At 32.5% G+C, this 23,638-nt stretch overlaps 1 long non-coding RNA gene across 1 annotated transcript in view; it reads left to right on the top strand.

The window, feature by feature from the left end:
* Positions 1–23,309, top strand: part of LOC129532864 (uncharacterized) — a 54,045-nt gene extending 30,736 nt beyond the window's left edge. The window contains exons 6-8 of the long non-coding RNA XR_008678799.2: positions 14,175–14,259; positions 15,025–15,163; positions 15,948–23,309. This is a non-coding gene — a long non-coding RNA (uncharacterized lncRNA). The remainder of the gene's footprint in view (positions 1–14,174; positions 14,260–15,024; positions 15,164–15,947) is intronic.
* The last annotated feature ends 329 nt before the right edge of the window (positions 23,310–23,638 follow it).

Genomic DNA, 23,638 nt, shown 5'->3' with positions numbered 1-23,638 from the left:
CTGGATTTATTTAATTCTTTAAAATCATCAATAATTTTTTTAATCTTGCACATCATTTATGTATTCATTACTGAGAACTTGATAATATTTTATTAATAACGTGCAAAATGATTTTCATTGATTTGTTATTGGTACGTGTGCTACAGCATTGCTAAATTCTTGCTAATTCAAGTAATTTAGCTATTCCTTACTGGGTATTTTATTGAAATATAGTCTTATTATTTTTCTTAAAATTTGTATAAATTTTTATTTTCTCCTCTTGCCTTACCACACTGATGGCAGATTCCAGCACAGTGTTCATTGAAATCCATATTTTCTGGTTCCCAATCTTGTTACCAATCTCAAAAGGAAAACTTTCAAAATTAAATATATTTTTGTAAAGCTCTTTAGATCTTCTAAGTCTAAGGAATTTCTCCATTAGAGTGTGCTTACATTTTTATAATGAGTACTACAATGTTTTGTCTGTCTGTATTGAGAATTCCATGTGATTTTTAAAATATCTTAAGATGGCAGAATACAAATATAGATTTACCAATATTGATACAACCTTTCTTTATTGGTATAAATCCAACTTAGACATGAAATATTATCCTTTTTATGTAATTTGTCAAATGTATTAATGCTTATAAAATTATAAATATTAGTAAATTACAAAAACTGCTAAGTATTTTCTTACATGTATTCATAGGTGAGATAAAACTATAACTTTTCTTTTTGATTTTGTCCTTGTCAGGTTGTGGTATAGAAGGTGCATATCCTCTTTTTCAGTTCTCTTAAATGATCTATATATATTTAAATTTTTTTTGAGATTTTAATAAATATCTCTAGCAAAGACATTCAAGCCTGCTGCTTCCTTTCCAAGAGGATTTTTTAATTTTAATACAATTATTTCATTAATTGATTGTTATTATTACTTAAATCAGATATAGATGAATGTTAATGGTATAGGAACTTTAGGTTTTGCATGTTTTGAAATAGTTTTGTTCGTGTGTAATTGTTTAAAGATTTGTCCACTTTTGGCAAAATTTTGAATATCTTGGAATTTTTTGTTCATAATAAACTATCATTTTGTGATATCTACAGGTCATCTGTCTCTTTTTAAGAGAAAAATAATATCCAAAGAAGTTCCACCACTCAGAAGACTTTTACATTCCATGTCTCATTTGCCAGAATTTCTTCTTACAAGCTGTAAACCAATCATGGTTAGGGTAATGTAATTACCTTGATTTGTTTTTAGGTGATAGAGTTTTCCTTCCTTTTTGATGATTTTACTATGGAAGTGTGAACACTTGAACAACTCAGTCAACAATAAAGAATGAGGTTAGCACTGGATTTAGCTGGACAATCAACATTGTCTAATATAGAAAGAAAAGAGAAAAACAGAGAGAAGAAAAGTGAGTTAGTTTAATTTGTTGCTTAAACTGATTGGAGTTGGAATCCCGACACCTTGTAGCTGGAAAAGTCCTGATTACTTTTCCTGATTGCTTGCAAAATAGTGGTTCTTTATTTCTTATTTTGGTTATAGTTTATTTATATAATGTGACTTGATATCTGAGGGATAATTTTAGTTTTTAAGCCCAGTTGGGATGCTGTAGAATCAGTGGAGAATGAGCATGTGATATTTTAAGGAATGATGTCATATCTTTACCTGAGCCAGTTTGAAAGTGCACTGGGACTAAGATGAGACACTTTCTTTGCTATATTAGTATTCAGGAATGCTAGTGGCTATGACAAAGAGGCCAAAACAATAATGGTTAAGACAAAATAGTATATTATTTTTCTAAGTCTGAAGTATATATGTTAATACTTATACTAACTATATACAATATATTGTTATATATAATAATATAACAATACTTATATTAACAATATATTAAATTGCTTAATTTCACAGGAAGGTGAAAGAGAAAGTGATCTTGAGAGCCCAGATTGGAAGTAGGATACATCACTTTTGTATGCATACTATTGAAACAATTTATTTAAATGGCTACATCTAACCTCAAGGGACACATGCAGTATAGTTGGACATGGATATACATAGCACTTCCATTATTGAAAGGAAGAGAATTTATTTTTTGGTAAACAACTTGTAGTCTCTGCTCTACTGCCAGTCATTGTTTAAGGTTAGCGTATATATCAGAAAAAGAAAAAAAAATTCTTAGAACTAAATTTTGCAATGTTTCTAACAGTTTTTCTATGACACTAAATATTTATAATATGATATACTTATAAGTAGAATAATGTTTCACAGTTAAAAAAACTAAAACTCCTACCACTTGTATGTCTTCGTAAAAATGTCATTTTGCATTGTATAAAACGTTATATATTTCCAATTTTCTTTCAAAACTAGTATGTACTCTTGGTTTTGATGTGAATACCAGCCATTTCATCACTGGGTTATTTCTATTTATGTGGTGATGGTAGGAAGCTTTTCAATACTCAGGAAACTTATTTATCAGTGAAATAGTCCTTCACAAATGTTAAGTCAGTTGAGAGTTTTTAGGTTGTTTTTGTTCTTGTTTATTATTTCTGATCTCTACTTTCATGGATGTATTATTGTGTTCTAATGAGGTAAGGCTAATCTGACAGAATATGAATACAGTAGAAATTAGATAAAAGATATTATAAAAGTAAAAATACCTTGCAGAAAAGGAAACATCAATATTTATTATGTTCATTTGTATTCTGTGAACTACATCTAAAGAAAATACTCTTTAAGATTCTTTGTAGATTTTGTACTGGGTGAAACACTGTCAAAATGGAAGCACATTGTTGACACACAAAAATGTTAAATTAAAACAACAACAACCAACACTGTGTCATCATACTCTCCTCTAATTGTTATCAAAGCACCATACTGACTTTAATGCTTTACTCTTTTAGATATATTTATCAAGAAATTAGGCTCAAATTTTGGCAACATCGCAACAGTGGAAATTCTATTTTGTTTTTTTCACTTAACCTAATCAAATATGGTTCTTAGAAGGTGTTTGTTTCAACAAAGTATTATATGATAATTTTTGCCTAATTTAGTCCCCTTTCTTAAAACATTGATCATGAGTAAAAAAAAGTTTATCATCCTGCCTCTTAGTCTTCTTGTTATTTTCTTTTTAATAGGAAGATGACATTACTGAGGTTATTGAGTTTACTCCTATTGTTTTTAAATCTTACAAGAAATTACTACAATTTCTAACTTAGTAAATAAAAACCAAGATAAATTCTTTTTTTGTAGTTATTTATTTATTTTAATAGGCTTTAATTTTTTGAGCAGTTTTAGGTTTACAGCAAAACAGAGTGGAAAGTAAAGATATTTCCTGTATACCTACTGCTCCCACACGTGTGTAGCCTCCCCATTATCAATATTGTCCAACAAAGTTGTAATGATTGATGAACTTACAGTGACATCATGATCAGCTGTAGCCCATAGTTAACATTAGGGTTTATACTTGGTGGTGTGCATTCTGTGGGTTTGGATAGATTTGTAATGGCATATATCCACCATTATAGTATTATACAGGGTAGTTTCACTGCCCTAAACATCCTCTGCACTCTGCCTGTTCATCTTCCTTCCCTAGTAACCTTTGGCAGCTACTGATTTTTTTTATTTTTTTATTTTTTATTTTATTTTATTTATTTTTATTTTTTTGAGACAGAGTCTCGCTCTGTTGCCCAGGCTGGAGTGCAGTGGTGTGATCTCGACTCATTGCAACTTCCACCTCCTGGGTTCAAGCGGTTCTCCTGCCTCAGCCTCTTGAGTAACTGGGATTACAGGCATGCACAATCACACTCAGCGAATTTTTTTGTATTTTTTGTAGAGACAGGGTTTCACCATGTTGGTCAGGCTGGTCTTGAACTCCTGACCTCGTGATCCACCCGCCTCGGCCTTCCAAAGTGCTAGGATTACAGGCATTGTGAGCCACCGTGCCCGGCTGCTACTGATCTTTTTACTGTCTCCATACTTTTTCTATTTTCCCGAAAGTCAAACAATTAGGATTAAAGAGTAAATAGCCTTTTCAGACTGGCTTCTTTTACTTAGTAGATGCTTTTATGTTTCCTCCATTTTTTTTAATGGCTTAATAGCTCATTTCTTTTTAGCACAGAGTAGCATTACTTTGTCTGGATGTGCCACCATTGACTCATCTATTCACCTACTGACTGACATCTTGGTTGCTTATAAGTTTTGGCAATTATGAACAAAGCTAATATAAGCACCTTTGTGTATGTTTTTGTGTGGACATAAGTTTTAAACTTTTTTGGATTAATACCAAGGGAGCATGACTTCTGGATTGTGTGGTAAGAGTGTGTTTAGTTTTATAAGAACCCACCAAACTGTTTTTCAAAGTGTTGTATCATTTTGTATTCACATCAGCAATTAATGAGAGTTTCTGTTGTTCCACATAGTAAACAGCATTTAGTGTTGTTAGTGTTCTGGATTGTGGCCATTCTAATAGGTGTGTGGCAGAGAGGTGGTGGTATTGCATTGTTGTCTTAGTATATTTATTTATAGATATATAATTTATAGACTTATTTATGAGCATTTCTACAAAACAATGAAAACATTAACCAAGATTGTATATTCTCTATCCTAGTTTTTGTTTGGACTGAGCAATTTTTGTTGTCTATTATGTTGTAAAATTATTACAAATAACCATATTTGTTCCAAATCAAAGTAACTGTTAGTTTCATTCTTTGATACCTGGGTTAGCAAAATAGTCCTTGAGTTATTAAGCCATAAACCAATATGCCCACTCTTCAGAATAGTAGTGTTAGAAATATTTATAAAATTGCTAACCTAAGGGTGGTCATATTCAGTAATGACAATTTTTTTGTAAAATTAAACATCTATATTAATTTTGTATTGGTTTTGTATTTGTCTGTTTTCACACTGCCAAGAAGACATGACCTGAGACTGGGTAATTTATAAGCAAAAGTTAATTGACTCATAGTTCCACATGACTGGAGAGGCCTCAGGAAGCTTACAGTCATAGTGAAAGGCAAAGGGGAAGCAAGGCATGTATTACATAGCGGCAGGAGAGAAAGAGTGAAGAAGTAAGTGCCACACTTTTAAACCACTGGATCTCCTGAGAACTTATATCAGCAGAGAACAGCACGGGGGGAACCACCCCCATGATCCAATCACCTACTACCAGGTCCCTCCCTCAACACGTGAGGATTACAACTGGAGATGAGATTTGAGTGCAGACATAGAGCCAAACCATATCAGGTATCAAATATTCAAACATTTATTGCCCTCATGTAGCATTTCCTAACATAAACTTTTGGAACAGGCTATTTTTGGCTCAATTAATTTATCCTAGAGAATATTCATTTTGGACACTAAAAACAAGTGTTTTCTTCTTAGTCTTTATTCTTTATGATGATCAACCGAATATTTTCACTTAAAGTACTAATCAGCATGCAAAAGCTTAATTTTTTTCCTCCTACCTTCTCATCCTCCTCCTCTTGTCATTGTCTTCTCTTTCTTTAGCAATAATAATTGCAGTGAGGAAACAGCCATGACAGCCTATTTTAATAGAAATGACATATTTGATTAAAACTTTGATTACTTTTAAAAGAATATTATTTATACTACTTTTCAGCTCCATTTTACATCTTTATCATCTACTTTCGTAGCTGTCTTAACTGTCAATGTATTGGCACCCTTTACCCATACCAACTCAATAGTCAAGTATAATAACCAGGATGACTATTTATGTTTTCCCTTTTATCATACTAGTTAATTTTAGCATTAAGAAATATGAAGCCTCTATACTTAGTTCTTAAGTTTCAGTATGGGTCCTCACACTTTTTGGTCTGAAATTACATTATTAGAAGTTGTTGAGACCAACCCCAAACACTTTTTTAAAGTTTGTTTTTCTGGCTTTTATCTAACAGTGTTTACTGTATTAGAAATTGAAACAAACATTTCCAAAACATTCTTATTGCATATTAACATAAATATTATGGAAAATAATGTCAGTTTTGAAACAAAAATGAGAAAAGTGGCATTGTTTTACATCTTTCCAAATCTCTTTAATGACTGCCTCAATAGGAGATTCATGGATTTGTATATCTCCTTCTGCATCGGTCTGTTGTCATGTCGTATGTCATGTAGCCTTTAGAAACTTCCCCTGCATTCTTGTGTGAGAAGAAGAGTGTTAAAAGCAAATAATGCCTTATTATTATAAGAAAAATACTTCTGACCTTGTGGATCCCCCGAAAAAGTGTTGGAATCTCTCGGAGTCCTTTGACCATACTTTGAGAACCACTGCTACTGAAAAATATTATCCTGCTGATTCAATACATCTTGCTTTTCTCTCAGCTTCACATCTCTTATGATCAGTTGCTTGTGAGTTTTTACATTCCAGAGCTACACTAATGGATTTCTGATGATATCTAGATCAAAGTATGGTGTTAGAGTTATCTCTAACTTTGCATGTGTAATTCCTCTGCTAAGGAAGCTTTCACTCATCTTCCAAACATTACTCAGATGTCACTTTCCTTGTGATACGTTTATCACTTGCTTATATTTTTCTTTTAATGTACTTCACAAATACTTTTGCTATTTCACAACGTCAGGTAATATTTACAGTTTGCAAGCCAAGATGTGTTTAAAGTATTACTTTATTTCCTTTAAATAAAGTTGATTTTTACTATTATACTCTGGCTTTCTAAATTTACAGGAAATTATATCTCCAGTGTGGTAGGTTCTCCTTCCCCAACCTAATGTCCATTCAGAATCTGAGATGCCTACTCTGTGCGCAAGGAATGGACAGGAGTTTCTGATGACTGGTGATGGTCCATACTGACATTCTCACTGCCTGTGCTTACAGTGGTTTATTCAGCTAACACTTTTTAGCTGTTCCCATGCCATGTGTGAGGTGTCAAATCTCTGCTGTGCCTGGTGACCAGCCAACGATCATTCTTCTTTGAGGCCTTGAAGCAATGTCCCATTACTGTTTGGATCTGTACCTCTGGGCCCCACCAAACAACAGTTTAAGGGGAACCTCAACTTACTTCTTGCTTTTCCAAGACTCTTATTATCTTGCCACAAAAACTATTATTCTCAGTAGGTATAGGACTTACAAAACAAGTGTTCAGAATTCTGACAAGCTAATTTTAATTTATTTTTAGTTATATACCTATTCCAAGTACATGAGGCTTGAGGCATACTACTTTCTTGAAGAAGAGGCAGAAAAAAGGTAACAATCTGGGAGAGGGAAAAGAGCAATAATTAATATACTAAAGTTTACCCAACCGTACATATATTAGACATATTATTTTATTTGGTGAGTATTAGCTTTGTAGAATATACACGCGTGGATGGACACACATGCCAATACTAGATGTGAAGTCCTGATGTAGGTAGATTCTAGTGCCAAGCATAGTGACCAGCATTTATATAATAGGACCTATATAAATGTTTGTTAAAGTCATCTAGAAAAATATAACTAGGTATTTTTAACTACAGATACATTGTTTATATCTTAATTCTCTTTCCTTTATCTTTTTTTAAGAGGTGGGTTTTTAAGAGATGGGTTAAAGGCTGTAGTGCAATGGCTCTTAAGAGGTGCAATCACAGTGCACTATAGCTTCGAACTCCTGGACTCAAGCATTCCTCCTGCTTCAGACTCCTGAGTATTGGGGATTACAACCACGTGCTACTACGTTGGCTTTGTCTCTTAATTCTCTTTGAAAAAGGATGTAAGCTATAACTTGTTCTTTATTATTTGAATTGAGAATTGTAGGACTAAAAGACCACATATAAAATATTGATACCCTTCTTTAAGGATTTTAATATACTAAACAAGTTTTTAATATACTAAGAACATTTACTGAATATCAATGCACTTTAGACTCTTTATTGAGGTACTGATAGGAAGCATGCAATAGGTAGGCAATATGTTTTCTGATCCAGAATTGTTTATAAAGTAAAATTTCCTTGCCAGTGCTGGAAAATTATACCAAACTAGCATACTGAAGTATGCACACTAATCTATTTGTCTACTGGAGTTTCTTCTGAGCATTAAATGAAATGATATTCTAAAATAGCTAATACAGTATGTCATGGCTGTTAGATTCTGCTCAATAAATGACAGCTATTTACTTTACTTTTTTATTTCCCTCTAACTATAGACCTTGTGGGTGTATAGCACAGCTAGCTATTATAGAGCTATGAGGAATACCAGTACCTGCTGCTGCCAATAATTCCTTGATGGATTATCTCGTAAAACTAGTCCCAGATTTCAAAAATTTGTTTGAATTTAGGAAATGAGTTAATATTCTTAATTGTAAGTATCATTTTTTATTTTTACCACGCAGATTTTTTATTGGCATCACTATTGAAAATACTTCCCTTTGTCTGACAATAAATCAAAACAAACCCTCATTGTGTTTATGTGCATGGTTACATTAAATATGTTATAAAGGCCTCTTTTCTCTGAACTGGGTCTAGTTTTTCATTCTTAAATAGTTACAGGAATAGATGAGCTTTTCCTCTGTTTTCTTTACCAAATGGTAGTTCTTTCAATCCCAAGGTTTGTTCAGTGATCACTATCATTGAAATTCTGAGATGTATTTCACTTTTATACTCACTGTTAACTTGCCTAACTTAGTTCATCTAAGCTTGTGTGCAGGTCAGCTTTGACAAGTAATTTAGAAGGTTGTCATATTTGACATGAAACTTCTGCGATCATGGATTTTCCACTCTATTAATGTTGTCAACTGAGCTGTTTTCTGACATTCTAAAATAAATGTGAGCTGTATTTACTATTATTCATAAGACAGATCACTCAACTCCTCTGAATGAAAAATATTTTACTGGCTAGTAAGGAAAGTTATATTAAAAAAATTTAGTGGGATGATCATTAAAATCCCCACAATGTAATTTAATTGGAATTTTCTTTGGATATACTTAAATTTAACCATTGTGTTGTTCTTTCTTAGGCTAAATGAATACAGCAATAGTTTTTTAAAACTTCAAGTCAAGAGGTTTTAGGCTGCCTTTGTTCGTTTCCATTTTGAATCAGCAAATAATTTCTCCAAAGGTTGCAGTGTAAATGTACCATGGGAGGCAAGCCTCTGCCTCCCTCTACCGCTTGATGGAGAGGGAAAACTCTTGAATGAGTCTTTAAATTAAGCAGAGGCTCTCTTCCAGAATGAAAGGTTTCTGTAGATGTAGTTCCAGGAAGTTTAACTGTTTGCAAGAAAGTGAGTGCAGCAATCTATTAATCAGCATAGAATAGTGGTTAAAAGCAGGTTCTTTATAGCCAGATGTCCTGGGTGTACAGTCCTGTCTCTACTACATTGGACCTTGATTAAGTTACTTTGCTTCCATTTCCTCAATTGTGAAAGGGGGATAAAAATAAAGCAACCTCATCTAGTTGTTATGAGGCACAAGTGAATGAGTTTTCATTTCTTATTTTTAAAACATTAGGAATTATGGCTGGCACACACAGTAAACCCTATATAAGTTAATAATTATATAAATACATGAAGTTATTTATTACTAAGGTATGCCAAGTACTAGGTTTAGAGAAATGAGAGAGACAGACATGACTCTTGTTCTTAGGAAGATTATAGTCTGGGCAGCAGGGAGTCGGTACACGTGATTAGACTGAAATGGAGAGGGAGGGTGCCACAAATTTCTGCAAGTCAGTATACTGTAATGACCTATTTTCCTTCGGCATTTGTGTTAATTCCATATGCTTTACTCACATGGCCTCTGCTGGGGCTTCATTTTTTCCACTATGAACAGCGAACTTACTCCGTTGCATACCCTCACAAGACAACTGCCATCAATCTGTTCAGGAATGATGGTGTCCCCTGCTCATCAATACATTTATTAATGCCTCGGAAAAGGAAAACTCTTAGTCATTATTTCTTTTAATTTTTTATGATCCTATTAATTATTATGCTCTTTATTGATTTGTTATCATCCATATTCTTCTAGTATGTAATCTTTCCAGCATGGTAGGGTAAGTCCTTCTCTGTCTTATTGTCTTTTAATTCTGCAGAACCTAGGATAGGTTTTAGTATATGGTGGCACTTAGTAAGGAATGCATGCATTCATGCATGAATGAATATGCCTGTGTTCTCCTGTGTAAATGTTAATGTTGGATAGATTTCCAGAAATTTGAATTGCTTTATCTAAAGTTAGGGACATTCTAATTTTATGATGTACCATCTAACTATCCTTCAAATGGATTTCACTAATGGACATTTTCATCAAATATGTATGAGAATGCACCTTTCTATAAATTCTTACCAATACATGACCTTAGTTGTATTATCAGTCAATATGTGAAAAATATTTATATTGATTTAATTTGTATATCCTTGATGATTGGTAAATTTGAGCATTTAAAAAAATATATATTTTTTATATGTATATATATGTATACACACACACATATACTGGCACTTTACATTTCTTTCTCTGTAAATAGTCTGTTTACACAATTTGCTCATTTTCTTATTTTTAAAAAATTATTGATTTGTAAGAAGTCATTTTGTTCTATTGATGCTATTCATTATATATTGGTTTGTACTCTACAACCTTTATAAAATCTTGTGTAGTTATAGTATGTTAACTGTGGTTTCAATTGTATTTATGATATAGTATATCTTCTTATTTTTGAATAACAGCCTGTTTTCTTTCTTTCCACTTTTAAGCATTCTGTGTTGTTCTTGCCTACCACCATAGCTTGTACTCCTATACTCTTCAGAATAGGAAAGGCAATCACCAGCTACCTTGTCTTCTCCTTGATCTTAGAGAAAATGTCTTAATTATGTTTTTATTTGTCGGTTGTTTGTTTTTGCATGCTTTTTATCAAGTTTAGGAAGTCAATTTATTTTTCTAATTTGCCAATAGATTTTTTTAAAGTAATGGATGGATGTTTAATTTTATCACCATTTCTATTGAGAGGACCATATGATTTCCTTTCATTAATATGCTGATGTAATGAATTATATTAATTGATCTGTAAACATAAATAAACATACTTGCACTCCTGGAATGAACCCCACTTTGGCATAGCTATTTTATTGTTATTGTTTTTAAACTTTGATTGACCTCAGTTTGTCTATATTTTGTACCTAAATTTTGTACCTAAATTTAATCATGAGTTTTGATTAGTCTTTCTTGTGATGTTTTCATTAGTTTTTAATTTCAAGTTTATGCTAATAAGTGATATTTCCTTTCCTTTTTTCTTTTAATTTCTTATTTTCTGTATATTACTATAATCATTGATTAATACATGATTATATGTATATGTTTATATATATATGTGATTTCAACAACTGTGAAAACATCCCTAAAATCATAGGGAAAATTAATTCTTTTAGTACTATTTGTAAAATAGAACCTAAATTTTCCACTGATGTAAAATGCCATTTTCTTATAATATATTAAGGACAGATGCTTCTGTGTTCTTTTCTGTTTCATTGGTCATCTTTCATCAATAATATATTCCTTAATAATGACTTTTTAAAATGAAAACTCTTTATAGCTAAAAGACCATAACCCCATCTCTAACATTTTGTTTGTTCAAGACTATCTTATGGATTAAATACTTAAATGTAAAACCCAAAACTGTAAAAATCCTGGAAGACAACCTAGGCAATACCATTTAGTACATAGACACGAGCAAAGATTTCATGACAATGTTGCCAAAAGCAATTGCAACAAAAGCAAAAATTGACAAATGAGATCTAATTAAACTAAAGCGCTTCTGCACAGCAAAAGAAACTAGGGACAGAGTAAACAGACAGCCTACAAAATGGGAGAAAAATTTTGCAAACTATGCATCTGACAAAGGTCTAATAACCAGAATCTATAAGGAACTAAAATTTACAAGGAAAAAACAAACAACTCCATTAAAAAGTGGGCAAAGGACATGAACAGACACTTTTCAAAAGAAGACATACATGCAACCAACAATCATGAGAGAAAGCTTAACACCACTGATCATTAGAGAAATGTGAATCAAAACTACAATGAGTTACCATCTCACACCAGTCAGAAGGGCTATTATTAAGAAGTCAAAAAATAACAGATACTGGCCAGGTTGTAGAGAAAAAGGAATGCTCATACACTGTTGGTGGGAGTGTAAATTCTTTCAACCATTATGGAAGACAGTGCAGTGATTCCTCAAAGGCCTAAAGATAGAAATGCATTTGACCCAGCAAACCCAGAACCCAATACTGCATATATACGCAAAGGAATATTAATCATTCTATTACAAAGACACATGCATCCAAATGTGCATTGCAGTACTGTTCACAATACCAGAGACATGGAATCAACCTAAATTCCCATCAATGACAGACTAGATAAAGAACATGTGGTACATATACACCATGGAATACTATGCAGCCATAAAAAACATGAGATCATGTCCTTTGCAGGGACATGGATGGAGCTGGAGACCATTATTCTTAGCAAACTAATGCAGGATCAGAAAACCAAATACTGCTTGCACTTATAAGTGAGAGGTAAATGATGAGACCGCATGGGCATATAGAGGGGAACGACACACATTGGGGCCTTATAGAGGGTAGAGGTTGAGAGAAGGGAGAGGATCAGGAAAAATAACTAATGGGCACTAAGCTTAATACTGGGGTGATGAAATAACCTGTACAATAAAGCCACATGACAGAAATTTACCTATGTAACAAATCTGCACATGTACTCCTGAACTAAAAATTTAAAATAAAAAAGACTATCAGGACTGGACATGGTGGCTCAGACTATAGTCCCAACACTTGGGGAAGCCAAGGCAGGAGGATCGCTTGAACCCAAGAGTTCAAGAAGAGTATCTTGGCTATGTTTTTGGCATTTTGCTCTTTCACATGAAGTTTATAATACATTTTCCAGTTACAGAGGGGGAAAATACTAGAATTTGAATTAGAATTTCATATATTCTATTTCTTGGGAGAGAATTGACATCTTCATGATAGTGTGTTTCTCTTTGTTTTCCATGAATATAAATAAGACTTTATTTAGGGATTCTTAACTCTCTTTCAATATTATCTTAACATCTTCTGCATTATGGCTCTTTCTTCTTTTGTTAAGTTTATTTTTAGCATTTCACACTGTGTATTGCTATTTATAATGCTATTTAAAATAAATTACCTAGCTACTTCGTGCTTGAAATACATTTAATTTTTGATAAGCCCTGTTACTGAATGCTTACCACTTCTAGTAACTTATCTGATGATTTTTTAGTTTTCAATTCTGATAATTATATGAATTTCAAATAATTAGAATTTTGTTTCTTTTTTTTTCCAGTGATTTTCTTTCCCCCTTTTTTGTGGCAGACCTCTGTAAGATTTTGAATAAAAGTGATGATAACAAGCATACTTGTATTTTATATTACTTCCAAGTTAATGATAGTAACTGTTTCTCATTAAAAATAAGGTTTGCTTTAGGTGATTGTTGAACATCCCTTTTGTCAGCCTGTGTAAGTGCCTTTCTATTCCTAGTGCACTAAGTTTTCACTTGTTAACAATATTATTATGTATAAATTTCAGCAAATAACTTTTCTACGTTTATTGGGATGATTTTATATTTTTTCTTTTAGTATATTACTGTACATTCATATTTGTAAAATAAACTCAAATTGGTCATGTTGCATTTCTTTATGCTACTCGGTTTGATTTTCTAATACTGTTTTTAGGATTATTATAGGTATGTTCATAAACGAGAAACGTTTATTTTTTATATCAATTTCAAAGTAAGGTATATGCACTCTATCTAGTCTCTAAATTGCCCTATGTATTGAAATATCTTATCCTTGAAAGTCTGTTTGAATTGGCCTATACAAAAATCTAGGCCTGGTGATTTTTGGATTTCTTTTTTTAATTACTATGCTAGTTTATTTAATAGTTATTATAGTACAAGTGAGGCTTTATTTTTTCTTAATCAGTTTTATATTTAAAAAATATATATTCAGTTTCACTTAACTTTTCAAAACTGTTGACATAAAATTTGTTTATTATACAATATGATTTTATTTAAATCGCTAGTGTATCTATGTGTCTATCCTTCCACCTGACATAAGTTGCCATGCTTTTTTTATTAGCCCAGCCAAAATTTATCGCTTTTAGTCATTTTTTTTGTGTATGTTTGTTATTGTTTAAAGAAGCTATGTTATATTCTTTCTTTCTTTTAGCAGGGAGCTATAAGAAAAGCAAAATCTTAGGAAAACATGGCCAATGTACAGAAGAAAATAGAAGTGAATAGAGAAAAATTAGTAGGTACATATGATTGGAAACACCTATTTCTAGATTTTAAAAACTATGAAATCAAATTGAAGAGAGATTTATGTAAAAGACGGAGGTCTTAAAATTTCTCAGATAATGTGAATAAGCCTTAAAATAATCACCAGATTCAGCGTATGATATTCCTACTTAAGCCTATTTTCTAATAACTATCCCTGGTAATTTGAAATAATGATCTCCTGAAAGGGGCAAAGGAGAAAAAAATAGTTAGACTCTAGAGTTTTGTCTACGAAGGATCTTTATGAATGGCTTATTAGCACATGAAATTGACTTGAAAGAAATACATCCAAAGTCTGTTAAGTTTTTGAGGAAATTGTTTTCTCAAAGAAATCCTGAGCTAGGAGGAAAATTACACTCAAAGCAATCCTCTGGCCCCTACATTTTCATAAGAAAGAAACAACGAGTATAAGATGGATAGTTCCCAAGGGTAAAGAACAAGCAAGTGTTTCCCAGGGAGCAGAACCTGAGGTCATGGAGAACAATAAACAAGGAAGTAACTTTTGGCCAGGAATGTGGGTCTCATTAAGGAACTTTCCCCACAGAGGGGCAAATCATGTGTGTCTCAGTAGGGGTGCTTTGTAAGACCTACCCAGCAGGATTGTATGGTTATTATTATCAGGTGTGTGTTCTGTGTTCTTTTTTCCCTTTCTTAAATGTTGCTTGTCTACTATAGTTATCTTATCCCTGCTCTACCACTGACAGCATACATAAGACTGATTGTTTTTATATCATGCTTTGCAGGACCACAGCAACCACTCCCAGTCACGATGGAGAGAAGTGTTCAATACCCACAGATCCTGAATGTTGAGCTGATTATACTAACTAGATGGGACTTAGTTTTGTCTACCGTGGGGTGAGCATATACTACCTGAGGGAACAGGTACACATGAATATTTATTATTACAATAACTGTTTTTGCAGAGCTTGCTTACTGCTCACCAACATCCTGATTCTCCTCTTATTGATGTTAGAAATAGACTTTTCCTAGCTATTCTTGCTTTTTTGTGTGGACATTTCCTGAGGTCTAACCAATGAAGTATGAACACAGTGGATATATATCATTTCTCGACTTGACTCATTAAAAACTCCCATGTATGGTCCTTTAAGCTTTATTTGCTTCCTGTCTAGTGGAATGGATAAGACTGTCAGGGAAGTCTTGGATGGCATAGGGTGAAGATGGCAGAGTATCTGTTGGCCATTTGGAGGAGGATTGTTCTCTGATCTGTTTACTCTTGTGAACAAGAAATACATTTCCATTATGTGCTATTTCATATTTTGAGTCCATTTGTTGCAGTAGCTAGTTGATCTTGCCTAATAAAAACAAGATTATTGAAGAAGTAACAGTAAACACATGTATTAATAAATTCATCCTGAATGAAACATCATTTACTTCTGGCTTCACATTATTGTTTGTAATCAATTTTACAATAATACTTGTATAACTATGTGGTCCTAATTCAATATCTAAATCACCAAATTATTTTTTATTTGGTGTAAGTAAGTTTTAAGTGAAATAATTAAATTCAGCATGAAAAGAGCTAAATTAAAAGAATATTTCTGGCTTATGTCATGATCTATTAAAGTGCATTTTATATAATCGGAAATCTGTCCTACTCCTTTCCTTTGGCTTAGATTTCCTCTATGTTGATTTCTTTTCTGCACAGGTTCTCTATGGTGAAGATGGCAACTTGCTGACTCAGTCTCAGAATGCATTAAATCCACGTATTCTGGCAAGTGGAGTTCTGCTTCTCCAATATCTCTTCCAGACTAAGTCTCGAAAGGACAGTAATTGATCCACCCTGAGTCATATGCCCATGTCCAAAGCAATGAGTTTGGAAAATTTCATGACACACTCCTAATTTTGTGGTAGGAGACACATCAGAACCACACAGTGAGTCAGTCCTATTTATGAAATAGAGGTTCATCTATTAGATGAAAGGGAAAAAAGTTGTAAAAACAAAACAGATGTTCACTAATGGGGATCTATCTGAATTTCACCTGTAACTACAAATGCTCACAAGTAGATTTACAGTTCTCCTAGAGTGTCATGAATTTAAAAACATATGCATGGAATCGTAAAGTAATAGTGTAATCACCTCTCTCAACTTTCTGTTGAATCTCTCCTTAACATAAAATGAGAATATTTTAGCAGCAGGAGAAGGATTATTTTTTCATTTGTAGACCTTTATCAGACACTAATGTAGGATTGAGTTTGACCTGATACAGTGTTCTATGTCTGAGTGCTGTCACTCAGTTTTATCATAAATAAAATTTATTTTATATGATATCATATAGAGACCAAATTTACTTATTTTTCTCATGTAATCATGTAATCAATTGTTCCAGCATAATCCATTGAATAGATATTGTGGCATTTCCCTAATTATTTATAAAGGCACTGTTAATAGACATGAATATTTATATATGAGGATATGAATCGTGGCTCTCTGATTTGTTCATTATTTGCTTGTCTATTCCTGTGCCAGTATCATACAATTGGTACTAATACAGTGTTCTGATATTGACAGGATGAAGTGCTCCTTCTGATGATGTAGCTTTAAATTTGTCTTGGTTGTGCATTTCTTTTTATTCTTCCATAGAGATTTGTGGTTCAGTTGTCAGCTTTGAAAATCACTTTTGGGATTTGAATTTGAATTGCATGAAATTTGTAGACTAACTTGTAGAAAATAGACATTTTTATGATATGAATTTACACATCCTTGTAACCATGGGTGTGTTATTTATTTTCACTTTTGAATATTATTGTGGGTATTTAGTAATAAAAATAACAATCGACGAGTTACATGGTGGTTACTATGTGACAGATGTTGTCAAAGTTCCATCCATATATCAACTTATTATATATTCTTATGGGAAGAGACCGTTATTATCTCCATTACACAAGTAAGAAAATTGAGGTACAAAGAGCTTAGGTAACATGTGCTAAGTCATATAAGAGTAAAGCTTTATTTGAATCCATGCAGTTTGTCTCCAGAGCTTGAAATCCATTTTATTTTATTTTATTTTTACTTTAAAAAAAAATTTTTTTGAGACGGAATCTCGCGTTGTTGCCCAGGCTGGAGTGCAGTGGCACGATCCCAGCTCATTGCAACCTCCACCTCCTGGGTTCAAGCAATTCTCCTGCCTCAGCCTCCCGAGTAGCTGGGACTACAGGTGGGCACCCCCACGCCCAGCTAATTTTTTGTATTTTTAATAGAGAATGGGATTTCACCATGTTAGCCAGGATGGTCTCGATCTCCTGACCTCATGATCCACCTGTCTCGGCCTCCCAAAGTGCTGGGATTACAGGCGTGAGCCACTGCATCCAGCCTGAAATATTTACCAGTATCTGATATTGCCTCACTAAGAACTTTGCCCAACTCCTTAGTGATTCTACTATTGGCTTAGTATTTTGGATTTTCTAGTAGACAATAATATCGTGTGCATAAAGCAAATACAATTATTATTACAATAAAATTTTTAAACTACTCATTTGTACTTGCTTTCATAAAGCCTTAGCTAATTCCAACAAAATATTGATTACTGTGGGAGAGAGTGGTAAATCTTGTTTTGTACCTAATATTAAATAAAATGCTACTAAATGTAAGCGAGACGCTTGCTATAAGTTTTAGTAGTTAAACACTATAAAGTTATTTCTTGTCTATTTTCAAGAATTTGTTATTATTTTAAATGCATGTGCAATTTTTTTAAAAAGTATTGTTTTGCATCTAATGTTAAATAAAATGCTTCTAAGTATTAGTACTAAATATCAGTGAGAGGCTTGTTGTAAGTTTTAGTAGTTAAACACTATAAAGTTATTTATTTTCTATTTTCAAGAGTTTTTATTATTATAAATGCATGTACAATTAAAAAAGTCTTATTTGCTCTTATTTTCTAATATTAAAACATTTGTGCTTTCCTGAGATGAATGCTGTGCTCTCATGAAAGATTGCAGAGTCAAAAAGTAGCCTCTGGAGTTAAGACTTTCTGGTTTTAGAGCCTCCTATGGCCACTTACTAATTATGGGTCTTAGGAGAGTTACTGAAACTTCATAATGGGTACCAATCCTAGATCTTGTCAAAAGGGATCCTTCTCTTGGCGATGACTTTGGAAGATCCTTTGCATGACAATAAAAAAAAGTATTATTAGATCTAATTTATTAGATAACATTTGGGTGTCTCTAACTGTTATGGTGGTAAATGTTCAATAGGCTCTCAAAAATGCATATATGTATATGTTTATATAGATACATATACACACAAATGTGTATATATGTATATATACACACTAATATGTTTATCATAAATTTTATTGATATAAAGGTTGTGTAACACAAGTTACAAATAATAATAAAATATTCAATATTATTTATTGTAAATTCTGTATAGCCAATTGCTTTTCATAGAATGTTTTCATTGACTTTTGCTGAACTCCTGTATATGGAGCCAGCTTACAAGTGTATTCACTAACAAGTGTAGTCCTGGCATGAATGTTGGTTGATATTTTCATTTACATTAATAAGACAGTGAAATAACACAGACATGTATTTGAACTTCACTTGTTCATCAGTGATGTGAGCAACTTCTTTGCCAAATTAGATAATAGGTTTAGAATAATGGAATAATATTTTCTCATTTTTTTTTCTACTAACAAGGTAATAGCTACAGACAAGACACATTTTTAGGCTTAATGCACGTTATTAACATTTTCTCTATGACTTTTTAAAGTCTAGACAACAAAACAGTAAATGAAACCCTGATCTATAGTATTCGCCCTGTTTTTTTATGTAAATTCTCCCAACATGGCTAATTTCAAGCTTCTAGTGTGGGAGGACATGCACAGTGCACACCATTATATGGTAGCCCCATCTCACAGGTTAGATGAGATAAATAATCTCAAGAGCATATAAAACAGCAAACTGCATTAAAGTAATTAGGAATTGATGAATTTTGAATATTCCTTTACTTTTAATATAATTTATTCAAATATAAGTTTATAAAGTTCAATTTCTAGTAGTATCTATATTAAAAATTGGCTTGCAAAATTTTTGAAAATTTAACAGTTCTTGGGAGCCTGTGTGAACACACTCCAACACGTACATCCCTGGCACATCTGCTGGCAGAATACAGCTCCCACTGCTGCCATATGACAACCCATTGCACTAGACAGATACTTTGCTACACCTTTCAGATTCCAGAAAAACATTCTTCACATCTCTTGGCCTATGTTTTAAACCAAAAATGTGACTACATTCATTATGAAATGTATAGATTGGGCTGCTCCCTTTGTTGAATATGGACTTTGCTCTTGAGCACAAGGAAGATCTGAGAAGCAGAAGTGCAAAGGAAAAATAGAAGACACGTTAATTAACTTGACAAATCTTTCCTTCAGAAAGGACCATAGCAATAGGTTTTGCACAATGGCATATCAAGTTAAATAGTGCAGACCTTCTTTCTTTTGGGGCTGCAATTCATGGTTTAGAGTTACACATTCACTAATGTTACACAAAGCAAAAAAAGAAACATTTTGCAACTCTCAACAGTTGAAATTATCTTGAAATTGTGTATGTGTCCTCTACACAAAACATGAAAGACAGGTAAAATCATTGACAATGAAATGACCATTGAACATTTAAATTGCAAATAACATTATTTTATAAAATACACATTAATATTTAATCAAAATTTTAAAAATGCATAAAATTACATTTATTGAAATAATATGATTTCAAATTTGGATATTTATTAATTGTAACTTGTATTTTATCTTTAAGTTGTTTGGTATAAATGTTTACTGAACTATGATATACTTCGAGAAAAAGTACACCAAATTTAAATGTTAGTCTCGAATTTTCACACAAAAAAAGCACGTTTGTGGAACCACCACCTGATGCAGAAACAGAACTTCACCAGCATTCCAGAAGTGTTCCACATTACGCTGACCCTTTTGGAGTCACTGTCAATTCCAAAGAGTAATCTTTATCCTGACTTCTTACATCAGAGGTTACTATTGCTGCTGTTGCTTCTTTTCTATGTATTAAACTCTACAGCCTGTCTTTTTGTGTGTCTTGATTCTTTCTCTCAGCATTGTTTGTGAGATATATTCATGTAGCACAAAGATTTAATAGTTCATTTTCCTTGCCATATAGCAATCCATTGCTTGAATATGCCACCATTTCTTAATTGTTTTATTGATGGACATTAGAGTTATTTTCCAAATTTATGATAAATATTAATACTATGAATGTATGTTGTATATCTTTTGACAAATAAGTTTTTAAATTTCTGTAGATATATATGTAGAATGGTAATGATGGAATCGCAGTGCGTGTGTGGGTTAACCTGTGGAACTACAGCCTAACTATTTTATAAATCGTACTAGTTTGAACTTCCATCAGCAGCATATGAGAGGTCAAATTTCTCTATACACTATACACCTGCTAACACGAAATTTGTTTCGTTTTTCATTTTAATATTATGATGGATATACAGTGGTATTGCAACCTGTTTTACTTTGCATCTCTTTAATAACTATGACTAACGAATTTCAGCATTTTTCATATATATAAATTTGTCACTTGGATTTTTTTTAAGAGTCTATGTTTTTCCCTTTTGTTTTCTACTTTTTCATATTGATTTTTAAGAGTTTGTCTTTATTTCATTTATGTCTTTGTTGGATATAACAAGTATATATCCAACAAAAATAAATATTTGACATAAATATTGAAGATGTATTGATTTTAATATGCAAATATTAAATATTTTTGCCGTTTTTTTTTTTGGGGGGGAGACAGGGTCTTGCTCTCTTGCCTAGGCTGGATTGCAGTGATGCAATCATGGCTCACTGTAGCCTCCACCTCCTAGGCTCAAGTGATGGTCTCTCCTCAGCCTCTCAAGTGGCCAGGCCACAGGCGTGATCCACCACTCCTGGCTAATTTTTTAAGTTTTTGTAGAGATGGAGGTCTCATTATGTCGCCCAGGCTGTTCTTGAACTCCTGGACTCAAGCGATCCTCCCAAAGTGCTAGGATTACAGTTGTGAGCCACCATGCCCGGACTTTTTTTCATTCTCAATAGTGTATTTTGACCAAATAAATTTTAATGTAACCCAAGGTACCATTTTTTATATTATTATTCTTTTTCTTTCATAAGAAATCCTTGATAACCAAGATCAGAAGTATAGTTGCCTATACTTTCTAATAAAATCCTTGTTGCTTTACCTTCTATATTTAGATCTATAGACCATCTGCAGTTGAGTTTTGTTTATGATATGAGGTGTTAAGATTCATTTTTAATGTGACTGCCTAGTTGATTCAGCACCATTTTTAGAATTATCTTCCTTACCTAATGTATTGCGCTGTTGCTTTATTATTATATGACCTTGCATGGTATCTGTTTCTAGACTCTATTTAAACACTTTTAAAATATTTTTTAGGCTTGTCAATAAAACAGTTTGTAAATTGTAGTAGTTAATAATAAGTCTTGATACCTGGTAATGTAGGTTCTCCAGCTTTCTCCTCTGAGATTGTCTTTGTTACTCTTGGCTCTTTACATTCCTCTATATACTTTGGAAACAGTTTGCCAACTTCTGTGTAGACACACAAGTACCCACACAGGCACCAACTTGGATCCTGATTAGGATGGCATAAAAGCTATACATGAATTTGGGGAAATTTATATTATTAAAATACACTTCCAATTCATGAATGTGCTATATTCTTCTAGTTAACATTTTGACTGATACCTATCATTAATCTCATGAAGTTTTCAGTGTACTGGTTTGCACATTTACTTTTAGATATTTGATTTTTATGCTATTAAAATTGTATTATATTTAAAATTTTTATTTTTTTTTATAATTGCATGTGTTCTATAGAAAGGCACTATTGGTTGTAATATGTTGGCTTTGCATCCTGAAACCTAGCTAAACTCACTTATTTTTTTTTTTTCTTTTGAGACTGGTTTCACTATGTTGCCTGTGCTGGTCTCAAACTCAGGCTCAAGTGATTCACCTGCCTCGGCCTACCACAGTGTTGGGATTACAGGTGTGAGCCACAGCGCCCGGCCTGACTTATTAATTTTAATATTTCGAAAATATTTTTAGAGGTTCTGCAATAATAGTCATGTCACCTGTAAATAATGAAAGTTTTCATACATATTTTAAAAATTTCCAACTTCCTTAACTGCCATTGTTTAAACCTTTTCTTGTCTGGTTGCAGTTGTCTACCACCTCTTGTGTAGTGCTGAACAAATTTTGGTTAGTGAGAATCTTTGTATTCCTCCTGATCTCAGGATTAAGTCTTTTAAAAATTCATTTTTAAGAATAAGATTTACTTTCCAAAAGTTTTCTTTTTAATAAATAATGATTTTTGAATAATATCAAATCATTTAAAAATCTATTGGGATAATATTTTCATTGTTAATGTACCAAAATCTGTAACTTTCAAATGCTAAACACACTTAGCATGGATGGAATAGAACCCACTTGGTTGTGATGTTATTTTTCTCTTTCATTGTTTGATCCAATTCACACATATTTTCTTTAGAGTGTTACCATTTGTGCTAATGAGAGAGGTGGTTCTGTAATTTTTCTTTCTTATAATGCCCTTTTCAGGTTTTTGTTTGCAATTTGGGGCATGTTGGAAATACTTATTTCTTTCGTTGTCTTCTAGAAGAGTTTATATAAAATTGATGATATTTCCTTCTTCAATATTTGGATTTGACTAGTGGAGCTTTTTGTGCATGAAGTTTTATTTTTAGGAAGTGTTAGAAATGGATTCAGTTTCTTTAAACATGCTAGATCTAGTATTCTAGTTTTTTTCTAAGTTGTGTTTTCCAAGGCGTACTACCATTTCATTTATATTTTCAAATTTATTAAAGTTTACAATATTCTTAGGTTATCTCTTAATCTTTACAGGATCTATAATGTTCTCTTCATTTAAATTGATATTGGTCTCTTTATTTCTATTTTCTGGACTGGTTCTGCAAATAACTCGTTAAAAATTGTTAAAAATTCATATTTTCAAATAAAAAATCTTCCATCTGAGATGACTTTCTCTATTGTACGTTTATTTTATATTTCCCTGATTTTACTGTTATGTTTATTAATTCCTCCTTTCTATTTTCTTTGGTAAGATTTCATGCTGCTTTTCTGCCATCTTGAGATGGAAGCATAGATAAATCATTTATTTTCAACTTTCATTCTTTTATATGTGTTTAAAGGTCTGAGTGTTCCTTTAAGTTCTGCTTTAACTGCCTCTTACAAAACTGGAAAGGTTCTATCTCAGTTAGGTTTCAATTAAAATACTTTTTAATTTCTGTAGTGATTTCTTCTTCAATCTATGCATTCTTTAGGGCA

The sequence above is a fragment of the Gorilla gorilla genome, chromosome 3 (genome assembly GCF_029281585.2).
Source record: "Gorilla gorilla gorilla isolate KB3781 chromosome 3, NHGRI_mGorGor1-v2.1_pri, whole genome shotgun sequence".
In the NCBI taxonomy this organism is placed as follows: Eukaryota; Metazoa; Chordata; class Mammalia; order Primates; family Hominidae; genus Gorilla; species Gorilla gorilla.
This window is presented reverse-complemented; position numbering and strand designations above follow the sequence as displayed.